Source organism: Panulirus ornatus, chromosome 11 (genome assembly GCF_036320965.1).
Source record: "Panulirus ornatus isolate Po-2019 chromosome 11, ASM3632096v1, whole genome shotgun sequence".
In the NCBI taxonomy this organism is placed as follows: domain Eukaryota; kingdom Metazoa; phylum Arthropoda; class Malacostraca; order Decapoda; family Palinuridae; genus Panulirus; species Panulirus ornatus.
In genome coordinates, this window is record NC_092234.1 from 25,547,482 (window position 1) to 25,562,481 (window position 15,000).

The 15,000-nt window shown below is 41.3% G+C and overlaps 2 non-coding genes across 2 annotated transcripts; one reads left to right on the forward strand and one right to left on the reverse strand.

Annotated features, from left to right (window-relative positions):
• Positions 1 to 7,574: 7,574 nt before the first annotated feature.
• On the forward strand, positions 7,575 to 7,646 carry TRNAG-UCC (transfer RNA glycine (anticodon UCC)). The gene has a single exon. It is a non-coding gene; the product is annotated as a tRNA-Gly (tRNA).
• Positions 7,647 to 9,001: 1,355 nt separating this feature from the next.
• Positions 9,002 to 9,073, reverse strand: TRNAG-UCC (transfer RNA glycine (anticodon UCC)). Its single transcript has one exon. It is a non-coding gene; the product is annotated as a tRNA-Gly (tRNA).
• Positions 9,074 to 15,000: the final 5,927 nt, after the last annotated feature.

Sequence of the window (15,000 nt, forward strand, 5' to 3'; positions counted from 1 at the left end):
ATATTTGTTACAGAATGATTAAAACTGACAAAAATTGCATTTTTCATGATATAAATGTAAATCCATATATGAAAAAAAACAACGGATCATAGATAACATTTGTTCAAAGGGAATAAAGAAACACATACAAATATCTTAAAAATATCATCATAAACAGTGGTATATATCCAGGCTATGAAAGTTGTCCATTAAGGATGTGAAGTTTCAGTGGCGATCTTTAGCATCTCCTGAAGACTGACATCTACGATTGGCCTGCACATTTCTCCCTCCCATTGGTCATATAGCATTTGCTCAGAAAGCTTAGGAGACTTCAGCATTGTTTATTTGCCATACTCCTTAAGATGTATTCCCGAGTCAAAGGAGGCAACATATCAGTTTCCGACTGATAACAAGGAGTAGGTAACAATAAATTATTGAAACTTTTCAATAACTTTGTTCCACAGTGGAGAGTGTTAGATTTCTGAACCCATGAATTGTAGGTTTCCTCCACGCAGTAGGGCATCGACCACTTGAAGGTACATTACGTGTGATACCGGAAGTTAACAGCGTATTCTGTTAACACTGTATAATTGATAGAGCTCTTAGTCACAGAAGTCTACTAATGACTTTTTAAAGAATTATGCAATGGCCGGGAATTGAACCCTGGTCAACTGTTTGGAAGGCAGCTATGCTTACCACCATACTACCATCGCTTCATAGTGTTGCAAGAGTTTCTTACGATGGTGTGCCTCGTTGTCATTGTACCTTACTCAGCCACGCGCACAACTAAAACTTTCTGCATCCTTAGCAGACAATCCTAGCGGTCCTAACTTCACATACGGTGTATCATACAATACGGGTATTTTATGATACCCTGAACCTGTCAGTGACCCTATAAGATATGCCCAGTGTCCCTGACCTCAGATATGGCGTACCCACAAAAGTCATATAGACACTTGAAACTCTCTGTATTTTCCTGATAAACACAGCGGCCTTGACATCACAAGAGGATTGTCATCAAGGATACTTGGATCCTTCTATATGTCGTCTACTTTGAAGACAAACCCTTGCAGCCCTGACTCTACAGTCAGTGTTTACTGGTTTCTCTTCTGTTATGAGAGAACCACCGTGTGAGAACGTTTTCATGGCCACCTGGAAATAAGAAATGTAATTAACATATTTCTAGATATGCTTCTTTTTTTCTTTTTCTTTTCTTTTGAGTAGATTGAAAGCTTTTTTCCTGTTTCCGTTTCAGTGCAGTTACCTTTTTAATTGTACGGGGAGAGAGTTATACATCAGTAAGTACCCCCAAACCCCTATTTCTTGTAGACGTGAGCGACCGTATCTTGAACATGTTTTCTTGTGTATTTAGGTGGCTTTATATATGACTGTTTGTACTTCAAATGTCTGTGTCTCTGTGTTTCTATATATTTGTGTCATATTGAGTAAGTCGTCTGTAATTCTTGTTTTACAAAATACAATATTTCTATATATTTATTGGAAAGCTCCACACTTGTATCGAAAAAGTAATGTGTGTCAGACCTCATAATACATGGGAGGATCATAGCTGGGTGACACATGATTACTTAGGTAACCAGAGAACTATAGATGTAAAGCAGAAGGTGCAAAAGGGGGCAAAGAGAATGACTGGTATCATACAGTTAAAAACTCTATTTCTGACACACACACACACACATCTACATACACACAAACTCTCTCTCTCTCTCTCTCTCTCTCTCTCTCTATATATATATATATATATATATATATATATATATATATATATATATATATATATATATATATATATATATATATATATATATATATATATATATATATATATATATATATGTATCTATGCATCTATCTATATTTCTTTATTCCCATTTATATAAAAAAAATCTGATTTTTCGTTTGGCTGGTTAATCAAATTAAAGCACCATTGTGTAAAGAAAAGTTGATCTAATGAAAATGGTCAAATTACAGATGTAAAAGTTTGTTGACTGTACCTTGCAAGTTGTATAGGAAAGTGGTGATTGAGAGGGTGGTGGTTAATACAGAGCGTCACCCTGTGGAAGAAGAACGAGGTTTAAGGTGTGGGCAATAATGTGGGGATCAGATGTTTGCACTGAAGAATATGCGTGAGAAACACAGACAAACAGGTTTGCTATGTGACGGTTATGGATCTGGAGGAAGCGTATGATACGGGTAATAGATATGCTTTGTGGAAGGTATTACTAAGATATGGTAGTGAAGATAACTACCAAAAGAAATTTTATTTTTTCATAAAGTGAACGATGCATGTGTGGGAGGAGGAACAGAGAAGAGTGAGTTGTTCCAAGGTCAAGTCTGGTGTGCAGCAGGGATGTTTGATGTCATCATGCTCTTTATACTTTTATGGACATGGCAGTGAGGGAGATGAGCGAAATGATCTTGGACAGGAGAAAGTTTTTAAGAGAGAGGTGAAGTAATATGGAAAATATGACCGGGAGAGGTAATGAGTGTATGCTAATATGGTAACGATATATGATGAGAGTAAGGACAGGAAGAAAATGAGGGATGTCTGTCGAGAAAACAAATTACCTTAAGGGGTCCTTGTTTCTTTGATTAGTATTTCGGGACAGACAGACAGGTCAGCATAATGCAATAATAAAAACACCGTCAAGCGATGGTGGTATAGTGGTGAGCAGAGCTGCCTTCCAAGCAATTGACCCTGGTTCGATTCCCGGCCACCGCAGCGATATTTTAGAGGTTGTTTGATATGAAATTGTGGTATGAAGGTCTATACTGCTAAATGAGGAGAGGGTAAGTAATATATCTAACAAGAAGTTCATTGCTGGGTTGAGAATTTGGTGGCTTGATCACCGGAACTCCACCGTGATTGCGTTGTGGTCATATTAGGTTCCTACCTGTCCTTCTCTCTCACTGAGAGAGAGAGAGAGAGAGAGAGAGAGAGAGAGAGAGAGAGAGAGAGAGAGAGAGAGAGAGAGAGAGAGCGTGTGTGTGTGTGTGTGTGCGTCAGAAACAGAGTTTTTAATTGCATGATACAAGTCATTCTCTCTTTGCTCCCCTTTGCACCTTCTTTTTTACATCTTTAGTTCTCTGGTTACCAAGGTAATCATGTGTCACCCAGCTATTTTGCTCTCACATGTTATGAGGTCTCACTCACATTACCTTTTTCGCTGCAGTGTGTGAGCTTTACTTGCCCCTCTCCCCAAAACTCTTGCATTCACCTCCCTAACAAACCGATCCATAAACAAATTAAACAACCATGGAGACATCACACACCCTGCTCCAAACCTACATTCACTGGGATCCAATCACTTTCCTCTCTTCCTACACGTACACATGCCTTACATCCTCGAAAAAAAACTTTTCACTGCTTCTAGCAACTTGCTTCCCTGCACCATATACTCTTAATACCTTCCACAGAGCATCTCTATCAACTCTATCATATGCCTTCTCCAGATCCATAAATGCTACTTACAAATCATTTTGTTTTTCTAATTATTTCTCACATACATTCTTCAAAGCAAGCACCTGATCCACACATCCTCTACCACTTCTGAAACCACACTGCTCTTCCCCAATCTGATGCTCTGTACATGCCTTCACCCTCTCAATCAATACCCTCCTATATAATGTCCCAGGAATACCCAACAAACTTATACCTCAGTAACTTGAACACTCACCTTTACCCCCTTTGCCTTTGTACAATGGCACTATGCAAGCATTCCGCCAATCCTCAGGCACTTCACCATGAGCTATACATACAATGAATATCCTCACCAACCCGTCAACAATACAGTCACCCCTTTCTTAATATATTCCACTGCAATACCATCCAAACCCGCTGCCTTGCCGGCTTTCATCTTCAGCAAAGCTTTCACTACCTCGTCTCTGTTTACTAAACCATTCTCCCTGACCCTCTCACTTCGCACACGACCTCGACCAAAACACCCTATATCTGCCACTCTATCATCTAACACATTCAACAAACCTTCAAGATACTCACTCCATCTCCTACTCACATCACCACTACTTGTTATCACCTCCCTATTAGCTCCCTTTACCGATGTTCCCATTTGTTCCCTTGCCTTACGCACTTTATTTACTTCCTTACAGAACATATTTTTATTCTCCCTTAGATTTAATGATACTTTCTCACCCCAACTCTCATTTGCCCTCTTTCTCACCTCTTGCACCTTTTCGTGACCTCCTGCCTCTTTCTTTCGTACATCTCCAGTCATTTGCACTATTTCTCTGCAAAAATCGTCCAAATGCCTCTCTCTTCTCTTTCACTAATAATTTTACTTCTCCATCCCACCACTCCCTACACTTTCTAATCTGCGTACCTCCAACGCTTCTCATGCCGCAAGCATCTTTTGCACGAGCCATCACCGCTTCCCTAACTACATCCCATTCCTCCCCTATTCCCCTTACGTCCTTTGCTCTCACCTTTTTCCATTCTGCACTCAGTCTTTCCTGGTAATTTCTCACACAAGGCTATCTGCTGGCTGTGTGAGCCTGATGGGAAATGACCGGTGTTGATCCCGTTGCTCACCAACGTGAGACGAAGGGTATTCGGGTACATAGTATTCGAATAGTCATTTCCCTATAAGGGGTGATATTAGCCTAGCGGTAGCTCTCCCGCTTGTTGCACAGGGGTCACGAGTTCGATCCTGGCTGTTGGAGGTTTTTTTGGTATACATATGTATATATATACATATGCATACGAATTTCCATATATATCATAAATAATGTAATTTTGGGTATGGGCGGCGAGGTCTTTTACCAGGCTCTCGTTTCCTACGGTGAGCGCTACGCGCTGGTGATACTTCATAGCAAAACATGGTTGTATTTACTCGTGGTTAAGCAAGGACTGTCTCTCTCTCTCTGTGAGAGAGAGAATGACAGGTAGGAAACTAGCGTGACCTCAACACAATTAGGCTGGAGTTCTTGTGTTCAAACTTCCCACCAAATTCGCAACGCAGTAATGAACCTATTGTTAAATAAGTTAACCTTTCCTGTCTTAACATTCTGTCACAGTTACATATGAAGCAACTAAGACGTTGTTGTGATGGCCGGGAATCAAACCCGGGTCAACTACTTGGAAGGAAGCTATGCTCACCACTATACCACCATCGCTTAGTGGAGTTTAATACAGTTCCTTAACGATAGTCTGCCTCGTTGTTCCAGAGCACCAAACTGGGCCACAATGATCCCTGGAAGTGTTTGTGTCCTCCACAGACAGCCTACCTTGTCCTCCTCTCCTCTCACTCATCCTCACCATATGTCCATACCGAATCAACATACACTCCTCTCTCTTGGACAAACTTCTCTTAATACTTCTTCTCTTACTCTATCATTTCTCATCTGATCAACCCTACTCACGTCACATATTGTCTTTACACATTTCACTTCCAACACATCCATCCTCCTCTGTACTTTATGTAGGGCCAATACCAAGCATCCATACAACACCGTCGGAACTCCTTTGCCTTCAAACATGCACATTTTTACTCAAACAAACAATGACCTCTCTCAACATGCCACCTGATGGCTTGCTTCATTCTCCAAAGTTTCATTTACTGCCATATCCAATACCAAGCATCAAAAACATTCTGCTTCCTCCTCGTTCTTTCTATTGAAACTCACACTCAAACCAGCTTTGGCCTCATCAGAGCCAAGTTATTCTTTGCTTTTATTCGAATTTGCTCTCAGCTCTTTCCTTTTAATCATACTCCAAATGGTAGACACCAGCTTCTGCCGTTCCTCACTCGAATCTGCTGCGCCCTTTCATTCACCAAATGACTCTCCTCTCCGGCCTCCCTCTCTCGACAAATTGCATACGCACCCCTGGCCAAGACCCTTCCGCTCATCTCTCTCCCTACCATGTCAAATAAGAAAAATAACAGCCATGGTGACATCAAACACCCCTGCCGCACACCAAACTTCACCTGAAACAACTCACTTTCCTCTTTTCCTACATCCACACATGTATTTCTCTCTTGATAAAGAATATCCTCATTGCTTCTGACAGTTTTCTTTTCCACAATATGTTAGTAACACCTTCAACACCTTCAACAAAACATTTCTAATAACTCTATCATACAATTTCTCCAGATCCAATATCACCATTTATAAATCCTTTTCTTTCTCTAAGTGTTTCTCATGCATATTCTTCAGTTCAAACACCTGATCCACACGTCCTCTACCACTCCTTAAAACTCATTGTTCATTCCCAATCTAACGTTCTATTCATACCACCACCCTCTTAATCACCACATTCCAATACAACTTAATAGGTACAATCCACAAACTTATGCATTTGTACTTTGATCATTACATTTGTTCACCTTCCTTTACATAATGGTACCACAAAGTTAGTCTTGTAATCCTCAGGCACCTGACCGTGAGCTACAGATACAAACGTTTAGCTAACTAATCAGCAACACAGTTATTTCTCTTCGAAAAATCAACTAGTCCCATATACTCTGGCAGCCTTGGCACACTTTGTATGTAAAGAGATAAGATAGATAGATAGATAGAGAGATAGATAGATAGATAGAGAGAGAGAGAGAGAGAGAGAGAGAGAGAGAGAGAGAGAGAGAGAGAGAGAGAGAGAGAGAGAGAGAGAGAGAGAGAGAGAGAGAGAGAGAGAGAGAGTCAAAAGTAGAGCTTTTCATTGTACGCTATTAGTCATTCTATTTCTCGCCTCTGTAACTTCATCCTTACATCTTCAGTTCTTTGATAATCTATGAAAACCATGTGTCAACCAGATATTTTGTTCTCAAATATTATGATGTCTGACTCATATTACTTTTTTGAGTTTCACAGGGAATATGCAGACATACTGTATTGTGTAACTCAAAAAATATAGATGGCATACTCGATATAATCACACAAATACATAGAAACATAGAGACACAAATATTTGACATATAAACAGTCAAATATAATGCTACATAAATACACATAAAAACACGTTCAAGATATGGGGCTCACGTATTCAAGAGATAGGGGGATAGGGGTCAAGAATGTAAAACCCTCTACCCGTACAATGAAAAAGATACATAAATACAGACAGAAACAGGAAGGAAGCTTTCAATCTACTCACACAGAGAAAAACATTTCAGGCTGAGATGTTAATTACATTTTTTATTTCTAGGTGGTCATGATGACGTTACCATAGACCAGTTTTCTCAGAAGAGAAACCAATAAACACTGTCTGTGGAGTCAGGGCTGCAGCGGTGGTCTCTGGAAAACACATATGCGCTGAAGGATCCAAGTGTCCTTAACTATTACACTGTCTGTGAAGTCAGGGCCACTGGGGTTGTTAGTGAGACATGGAAAGTTTCAAGGGTCTGTATGACCTTTGTGAGTACATCGTAAGGGACACTGCGCATATCTTATGAAGTCACTGACAGGTTCAGGGTTTCATACAACATGGTTGGTACACCGTATGTGAAGTTAGGACCACTGGTATTGTCTGTTAAGGATTCAGAAAGTTTCAAGTGTCCGCGTGACCAAGGTAGGTATAAGGACCACCAGGCAGAACCACGTAAAGCAAATGTTGCAGACACTTTCAAGCGATGGTGGTATAGTGGTGAGCATAGCTGCCTTCCAAGCAGTTGACCCGGGTTCGATTCCCGGCCATCGCAATATTCTTTAAAACATCAGTCATAGAATACTATGACAAACAGCTTTACCTTGTACACAGTGATAATAGAACACACAGTGAACTTCAGGTAACACATAAGATATACCTTCAGCTGGTCGTTGCCCTTCTGTGTGGACCACATCTACAAGTTAGCTCAAGCAACTAACACTTTTCACTGTTGACCAAAGTTATTCAAAGTTTTGGTACATTATTGTGACTTACTCAATGTTATCAGACGGAAACGGACATGTTGCCTCGTTTGGCTCAAGAATACGTCATACGAAGTATGGCAAGGACACAATGCTTAAGCCTCCCAAGTTCTTTGTGCAAGTGTTATATGACCCAAGAGAGGGAGAAAAGTCCAGGTCAATCATAGATCTAAGTCTTCAGCAGGTGTTAAAGGTCGCCACATCCTTAATGGACAGCTTTCATAGCTTGGAGAGATGCCTATGTTTATGTTGCTATTCATCAGATATTTGTATAGGTGTTTCGTTATTTCCTTTGAAGCAAAAGCTGTCTATGATCCTTTGGTTTCCTTTTAGTCTTTACTTCTGCCCTGGAGCTTTGTCTAGGGTTATCTTGCCAGTGAATGGTCTTGTTCATGAATATATACGGATTTCCATGTATGTCATAAATGATGCAGTTTTGGGTAGGGGTGGCCAGGTTTTTAACCAGGATCTAGATCATCCTGTGATAAACCTCTTGAAGCAATCTATTTTCCCAGTTTATTTGCGATTCGTAACACTTTTATCCAAGTCGCGAGTTGTAGCCATTAGAACGAGTGTTCAACTTTGCGTGGATGATGTGGAGAGTTCCCTGGTCTAGACAGTACATATTCAGAAGCTAGTTGGCCAGACGTCTCGTGTTAAGCAGTTTTCAGGCGAAAGTGTAAATGGACCTTGTCAGCACTTCACTGATTGCAAAATATCACTAGTCTGTCCCAGATAGCTGTCCTTTCCCTCTCCCTTATTCACAAGGAGCTTTTGACTACCATTCTATAGCATACAATCATTCATTTAATCTCTAACAATAAACAGCATATAATTCACGTCAATTTTTCTTCTGAACTCTAGCGTTTCGTACGGTGATTATTCCATGCAAAATGTAGTCGTAAGTACTCCTGATTAGCCAAGGCCTCTCTCTCTCTCTCTCTCTCTGTCTCTCTCATTATGAGAAGATGACAGGCAGGAAACTGGTATGACCACAATACAGTCAGGTTGGAGTTTCTGTGTTCAAGCTTCTTACAAAATTTGCAACATATACACCTCTTGTTGCCTAAGTTACTTCTCACGTCCTGACTTAACAGTAGAGACCTTCATATCACAATTACATACCAAACGACTTCTAAAATATGGTTGCGATGGCCGGGAATCGAACCCGGGTCAACTGCTTGGAAGGCAGCTATGCTCACCACTATACCACCATCGCTTGATGGTGTTTGTTATTGTTGCACTACGCTGATCTGTCTGTCGGTCCCAGAATAGCAATCAGAGCCACGAGGACCCCTAAAGGTAGTTTGTCTTCTCCACAGACAACCCTCTCAGTCTTCCTGTCCTCACTCATCCCCTCCATATGCCCATAACATATCAGCATCCACTCTACTTCTCTCGGACACACTTCCCATATCACCTCACCTCTCTCTTGCAGACTTTCTCCTCTGTGCGAGAACTTTGCGCTTATCTCCGTCACCTCTATATCCGCAAGAAAAATAAAGAGCCTTGGTGACATCAAACACCCCTGCCGCACACAAAACCTCATCTGGAGCAACTCACTATTCTCTCTTTCTACTCCCACACTTGCATTTGTCTCTTGATGAAGAAAAAAGAAATGCTTCTGGCAGTTTCGTTTCCCACCATGTATTAGAAACATCCGCAAAGCGTCTCTATTACCCATGCCATACGCTTTTCTCCAAATCCATAACCACCCCATACAAATACTATTCAGCTCAAACACCTGATCGACACATGATCTACCATTGCCTAAACCTCATTGTTCCTCCACAGTGTGACGCTCTGTGCGTGCCACCACCTTCTTGATTACCAGTTTTCAATAGAACTTACCAGGTACAATTAACAAACTTTTGCATCTGTAATCTGATGGTTTGCGAAGTGAGAGGGTCAGGGAGAATGGTTTAGTAAACAGAGAAGACGTAGTGAAAGCTTTGCGGAAGATGAAAGCCAACAAGGCGGCGGGTTTGGATAGTATTGCAGTGGAATCTATTCAAAAAAAGGGGGTTATTGTATTGTTGACTGGCTGCTAAGGACATTCAATGTATGTTTGGATCATGGTGAAGTGCTTGAGGATTAGCGGAATACCTGCATAGCGCCATTGTACAAAGGCAAAGGGGATAAAGGTGAGTGTTCAAATTACAGAGGCCGTACTGCTTGTTGAGTATTTCTGGGAAATTATAAGGGAGGGTATTGATTGAGAGGGTAAAGGCATGAACTGAGCATCAGACTGGGGAAGAGCAGTGTGGTTTCAGAAGTGGCAGAGGATGTGTGGATCAGATGTTTGCTTTGAAGAATGTCTTTGAGAAATACTTAGAACAGATAAGCTTATATGTAGTATTTATGGATCTGGAAAAGGTATACGATGAGGTTGATAGAGATGCTTTGTGGAAGGTTTTCAGAGAATATAGTGTGAGAGGTAAGTTGCTAGAAGCGGTGAAAAGTTTTTATCAAGGATGTAAGGCCTATGTACGAGTAGGAAGAGAGGAAAGTGATTGGTTCTCAGTGAATGTCGGTTTCCAGCAGGGGTGCGTGATGTCCCCATGGTTGTTTGTGTACGAATGGGGTGGTTAGGGAGGTAAATAAAAGAGTTTTGGAGAGAGGGGCAAGTATGCAGTCTGTTGTGGATGAGGGGGCTTGCGAAATGAGTCAGTTGTTGTTCACTGATGATACAGGAATCATGGAAGCGAAAGTGAGTCACAGGGTGGGGAATTGGGCGAAAGTTCTGGGAGCGTTGAAGAATGTGTGGAAGGCGAGAACGTTATTCCGGAGGGAAAACATGGGTATGTTTGAAGGAATAGTGGTTCCAACAATGTTATATGGTTGTGAGGCATGGGCTATAAATAGGGCTGTGCGGAGGAGGGTGGATGTGTTGGAAATGAGATGTTTGAGGACAATGTGTGGTGTGAGGTGGTTTGATCGAGTAAGTAATGAAAGGGTAAGAAAGATATGTGGTGATAAAAAGAGTGTGGTTGAGAGAGTAGAAGAGGGTGTATTGAAATGGTTTGGTCATACAGAGAGAATGAGTGACGAAAGATTGACAGAGAGGATGTATGTGTCAGAGGTGGAGGGAACGAGAAGTGGGAGACCAAATTGAATGTAGAAGGAGTGAAAAAGATTTTGAGCGATCGGGACCTGAACATAGAGGAGGTTGAAAGGCGTGCAAGGAATAGAGTGAATTGGAACGATGTGGTATACCGAGATCGACGTGCTGTCAATGGATTGAACCAGGGCATGTGAAGCGTCTAGGGTAAACCATGGAAAGTTTTGTTGGGCCTGGATGTGGAAAGGGAGCTATGGCTTCGGTGTACTGCACATAACAGCTATAGACTGAGTGTGAACGCAATGTGGCCTTTGTTGTCTTTTCCTACGAGTACCTCGCACGCTCGCGGAGGTAAGGAGGGTGCCATTTCATGTGTGGCAGGGTGGCGGTGGGAATGGATTAAGGCACCATGTATGAATATGTGCATGTGTATATATGTATATGTCTTTGTATGTATATGTATGTCTACGTTGAACAAGTAGCGGTGATGTGAGAAGGAGATGGAGTGAGTATTTGGAAGGTTTGTTGAATATGTTTGATGATAGAGTGGCAGATATAGGGTGTTTTGGTCGAGGTGGTGTGCCAAGTGAGAGGGTTAGGGAAAATGATTTAGTAAACAGAGAAGAGGTAGTAAAAGCTTTGCGGAAGATGAAAGCCGGCAAGGCAGCAGGTTTGGATGGTATTGTAGGGGAATCTATTAAAAAAGGGGGTGACTGTATTGTTGACTGGTTGGTAAGGTTATTCAATGTATATATGACTCATGGTGAGGTGCCTCAGGATTGGCGGAATGCGTGCATAGTGCCATTGTACAAAGGCAAAGGGGATAAGAGTGAGTGCTCAAATTACAGAGGTATAAGTTTGTTGAGTATTCCGGGTAAATTATATGGGAGGGTATTGATTGAGAGGGTGAAGGCATGTACAGAGCATCAGATTGGGGAAGAGCACTGTGGTTTCAGAAGTAGTAGAGAATGTGTGGATCAGGTGTTTGCTTTGAAGAATGTATGTGAGAAATACTTAGAAAAGCAAATGGATTTGTATGTAGCATTTATGGATCTGGAGAAGGCATATGATAGAGTTGATAGAGATGCTCTGTGGAAGGTATTAAGAATATATGGTGTGGGAGGCAAGTTGTTAGAAGCAGTGAAAAGTTTTTATCGAGGATGTAAGGCATGTGTACGTGTAGGAAGAGAGGAAAGTGATTGGTTCTCAGTGAATGTATGTTTGCGGCAGGGGTGTGTGATGTCTCCATGGTTGTTTAATTTGTTTATGGATGGGGTTGTTAGGGAGGTGAATGCAAGAGTTTTGGAAAGAGGGGCAAGTATGAAGTCTGTTGTGGATGAGAGAGCTTGGGAAGTGAGTCAGTTGTTGTTCGCTGATGATACAGCGCTGGTGGCTGATTCATGTGAGAAACTGCAGAAGCTGGTGACTGAGTTTGGTAAAGTGTGTGAAATAAGAAACTTAAGAGTAAATGTGAATAAGAGCAAGGTTATTAGGTACAGTAGGGTTGAGGGTCAAGTCAATTGGGAGGTAAGTTTGAATGGAGAAAAACTGGAGGAAGCAAAGTGTTTTAGATATCTGGGAGTGTATCTGGCAGCGGATGGAACCATGGAAGCGGAAGTGAATCATAGGGTGGGGGAGGGGGCGAAAATCCTGGGGGCCTTGAAGAATGTTTGGAAGTCGAGAACATTATCTCGGAAAGCAAAAATGGGTATGTTTGAAGGAATAGTGGTTCCAACAATTTTGTATGGTTGCGAGGCGTGGGCTATGGATAGAGTTGTGCGCAGGAGGGTGGATGTGCTGGAAATGAGATGTTTGAGGACAGTGCGTGGTGTGAGTTGGTTTGATCGAGTAAGTAATGTAAGGGTAAGAGAGATGTGTGGAAATAAAAAGAGTGTGGTTGAGAGAGCAAAAGAGGGTGTTTTGAAATGGTTTGGGCACATGGAGAGAATGAATGAGGAAAGATTGACCAAGAGGATATATGTGTCGGAGGTGGAGGGAACGATGAGAAGTGGGAGACCAAATTGAAGGTGCAAAGATGGAGTGAAAAAGATTTTGAGTGATCGGGGCCTGAACATGCAGGAGGGTGAAAGGCGGGAAAGGAATAGAGTGAATTGGATCGATGTGGTATACCGGGGTTGACGTGCTGTCGGTGGATTGAATCAGGGCATGTGAAGCTTCTGGGGTAAACCATGGAAAGTTCTGTGGGCCCTGGATGTGGAAAGGGAGCTGTAGTTTCAGGCATTATTGCATGACAGCTAGAGACTGAGTGTGAACGAATGGGGCCTTTGCTGTCTTTTCCTAGCGCTACCTCGCACACATGAGGGGGGAGGGGGATGGTATTCCATGTGTGGCGAGGTGGCGATGGGAATGAATAAAGGCAGACAGTGTGAATTGTGTGCATGGGTATATATGTATGTGTCTGTCTGTGTATATATATATATATATATATATATATATATATATATATATATATATATATATATATATATATATATATATATATATATATATATATACATATTATCCCTGGGGATAGGGGATTAAGAATATTTCCCACGTATTCCCTGCGTGTCGTAGAAGGCGACTAAAAGGGGAGGGAGCGGGGAGCTGGAAATCCTCCCCTCTCGTTTTTTTTTTAATTTTCCAAAAGAAGGAACAGAGTGGGCCAGGTGAGGATATTCCAAAAAAGGCCCAGTCCTCTGTTCTTAACGCTACCTCGCTAACGCGGCAAATGGCGAATAGTTTAAAAGAAAGAAAAAGAATATATATATATATATATATATATATATATATATATATATATATATATATATATATATATATATATATATATATGAGAGAGAGAGAGAGAGAGAGAGAGAGAGAGAGAGAGAGAGAGTTCAGGGACAGCTTTTTGTTGGACAATTTTTGTCATTTTCTTTGCTTCCCTCTGTAACTTCATCTCTCCATCTTCAGTAATCAGTAATCACCATCTGTCAACCAGATATATTGCTATCATATATTATGAGGTCTGACTGATGTTATGTTTTTCATTACGAATTCTTTGAGCTTCATAACGAATATGTAGAAATATAGTAACGCAAAAATGATAGATGGCATTATCAAATTATCATTCAAACACCTAGATATACAGAGAGACACAGAATTTTGGCACACAAACAGACGTATATAACCTTACATACACCCGAAAGTCCACGTTCAAGAGGTGGAGCCCCACGGCTGTAAACCTCCCTCCCCGTGCACTATGAACAAGTATAAACACTGTGATGGAAACAGGAAGGAAGTCCTCAATCTGTCCCACACTAGACGACGTTGCCACAGATCAGTTCTCTCATGATAGAAAAGAAGCCATGAAATACCGTCTGTGAAGCTACCGTTGTAGGGATGTCCGTGGAGAACACAGGTGGGTTGAAGGATCCACGTGTCCCTGGCGGGTACACTGTCTGTGAAGTCACGGCCGTTAGTGTTGTCTGTGGATGACACAAGCAGGTTCAAGGTTCACGTTATTATGGACTGATCGCTGCCTGTGAAGTCCTTTTGGCTGGTGTTGCCTGTGGAGGACACAGACAGGTTCTTTGGGATTTTCAGTTGAGGGTTAAACTCTCATGGGCTATCAGCTTCACCCTCAAATGGTAAGGCTTTCCTCAGGTCTTTATAAGTGTCTGGAGATGTAATTAAACTTTGGGTAATAATAGATGATGAGTTTGGACAAGCTTCACTGATATAACTAGACGATCAGTCTCTCCTATCTATGTTTGATGTCTAGGACGTATCTTCTTTGATACTCATATATTGTATTCATCTACTTTTACAGTTCGGTGAGGTGTTCTATATTTGTAGATTTCGTTATTAGAACTGAATGACATTTCCATTTTAACCTTAAAAACAAGCAACTTTCATAATTTGTTTTTTAAGTATAATCCAACCATCCGCCAACCTTGTTGAGATTTTCAAACTAGTTCAGATACTTTAAGATATGATCAAGTTAGGGCTTAATCTTCTCTCTTCCATGGTAAGCCAATTTGTTGCTTCTAAACTTTACTGCATCTTAGACCTCCTATGCCAACTCTGTTGCTCTCGCCTGG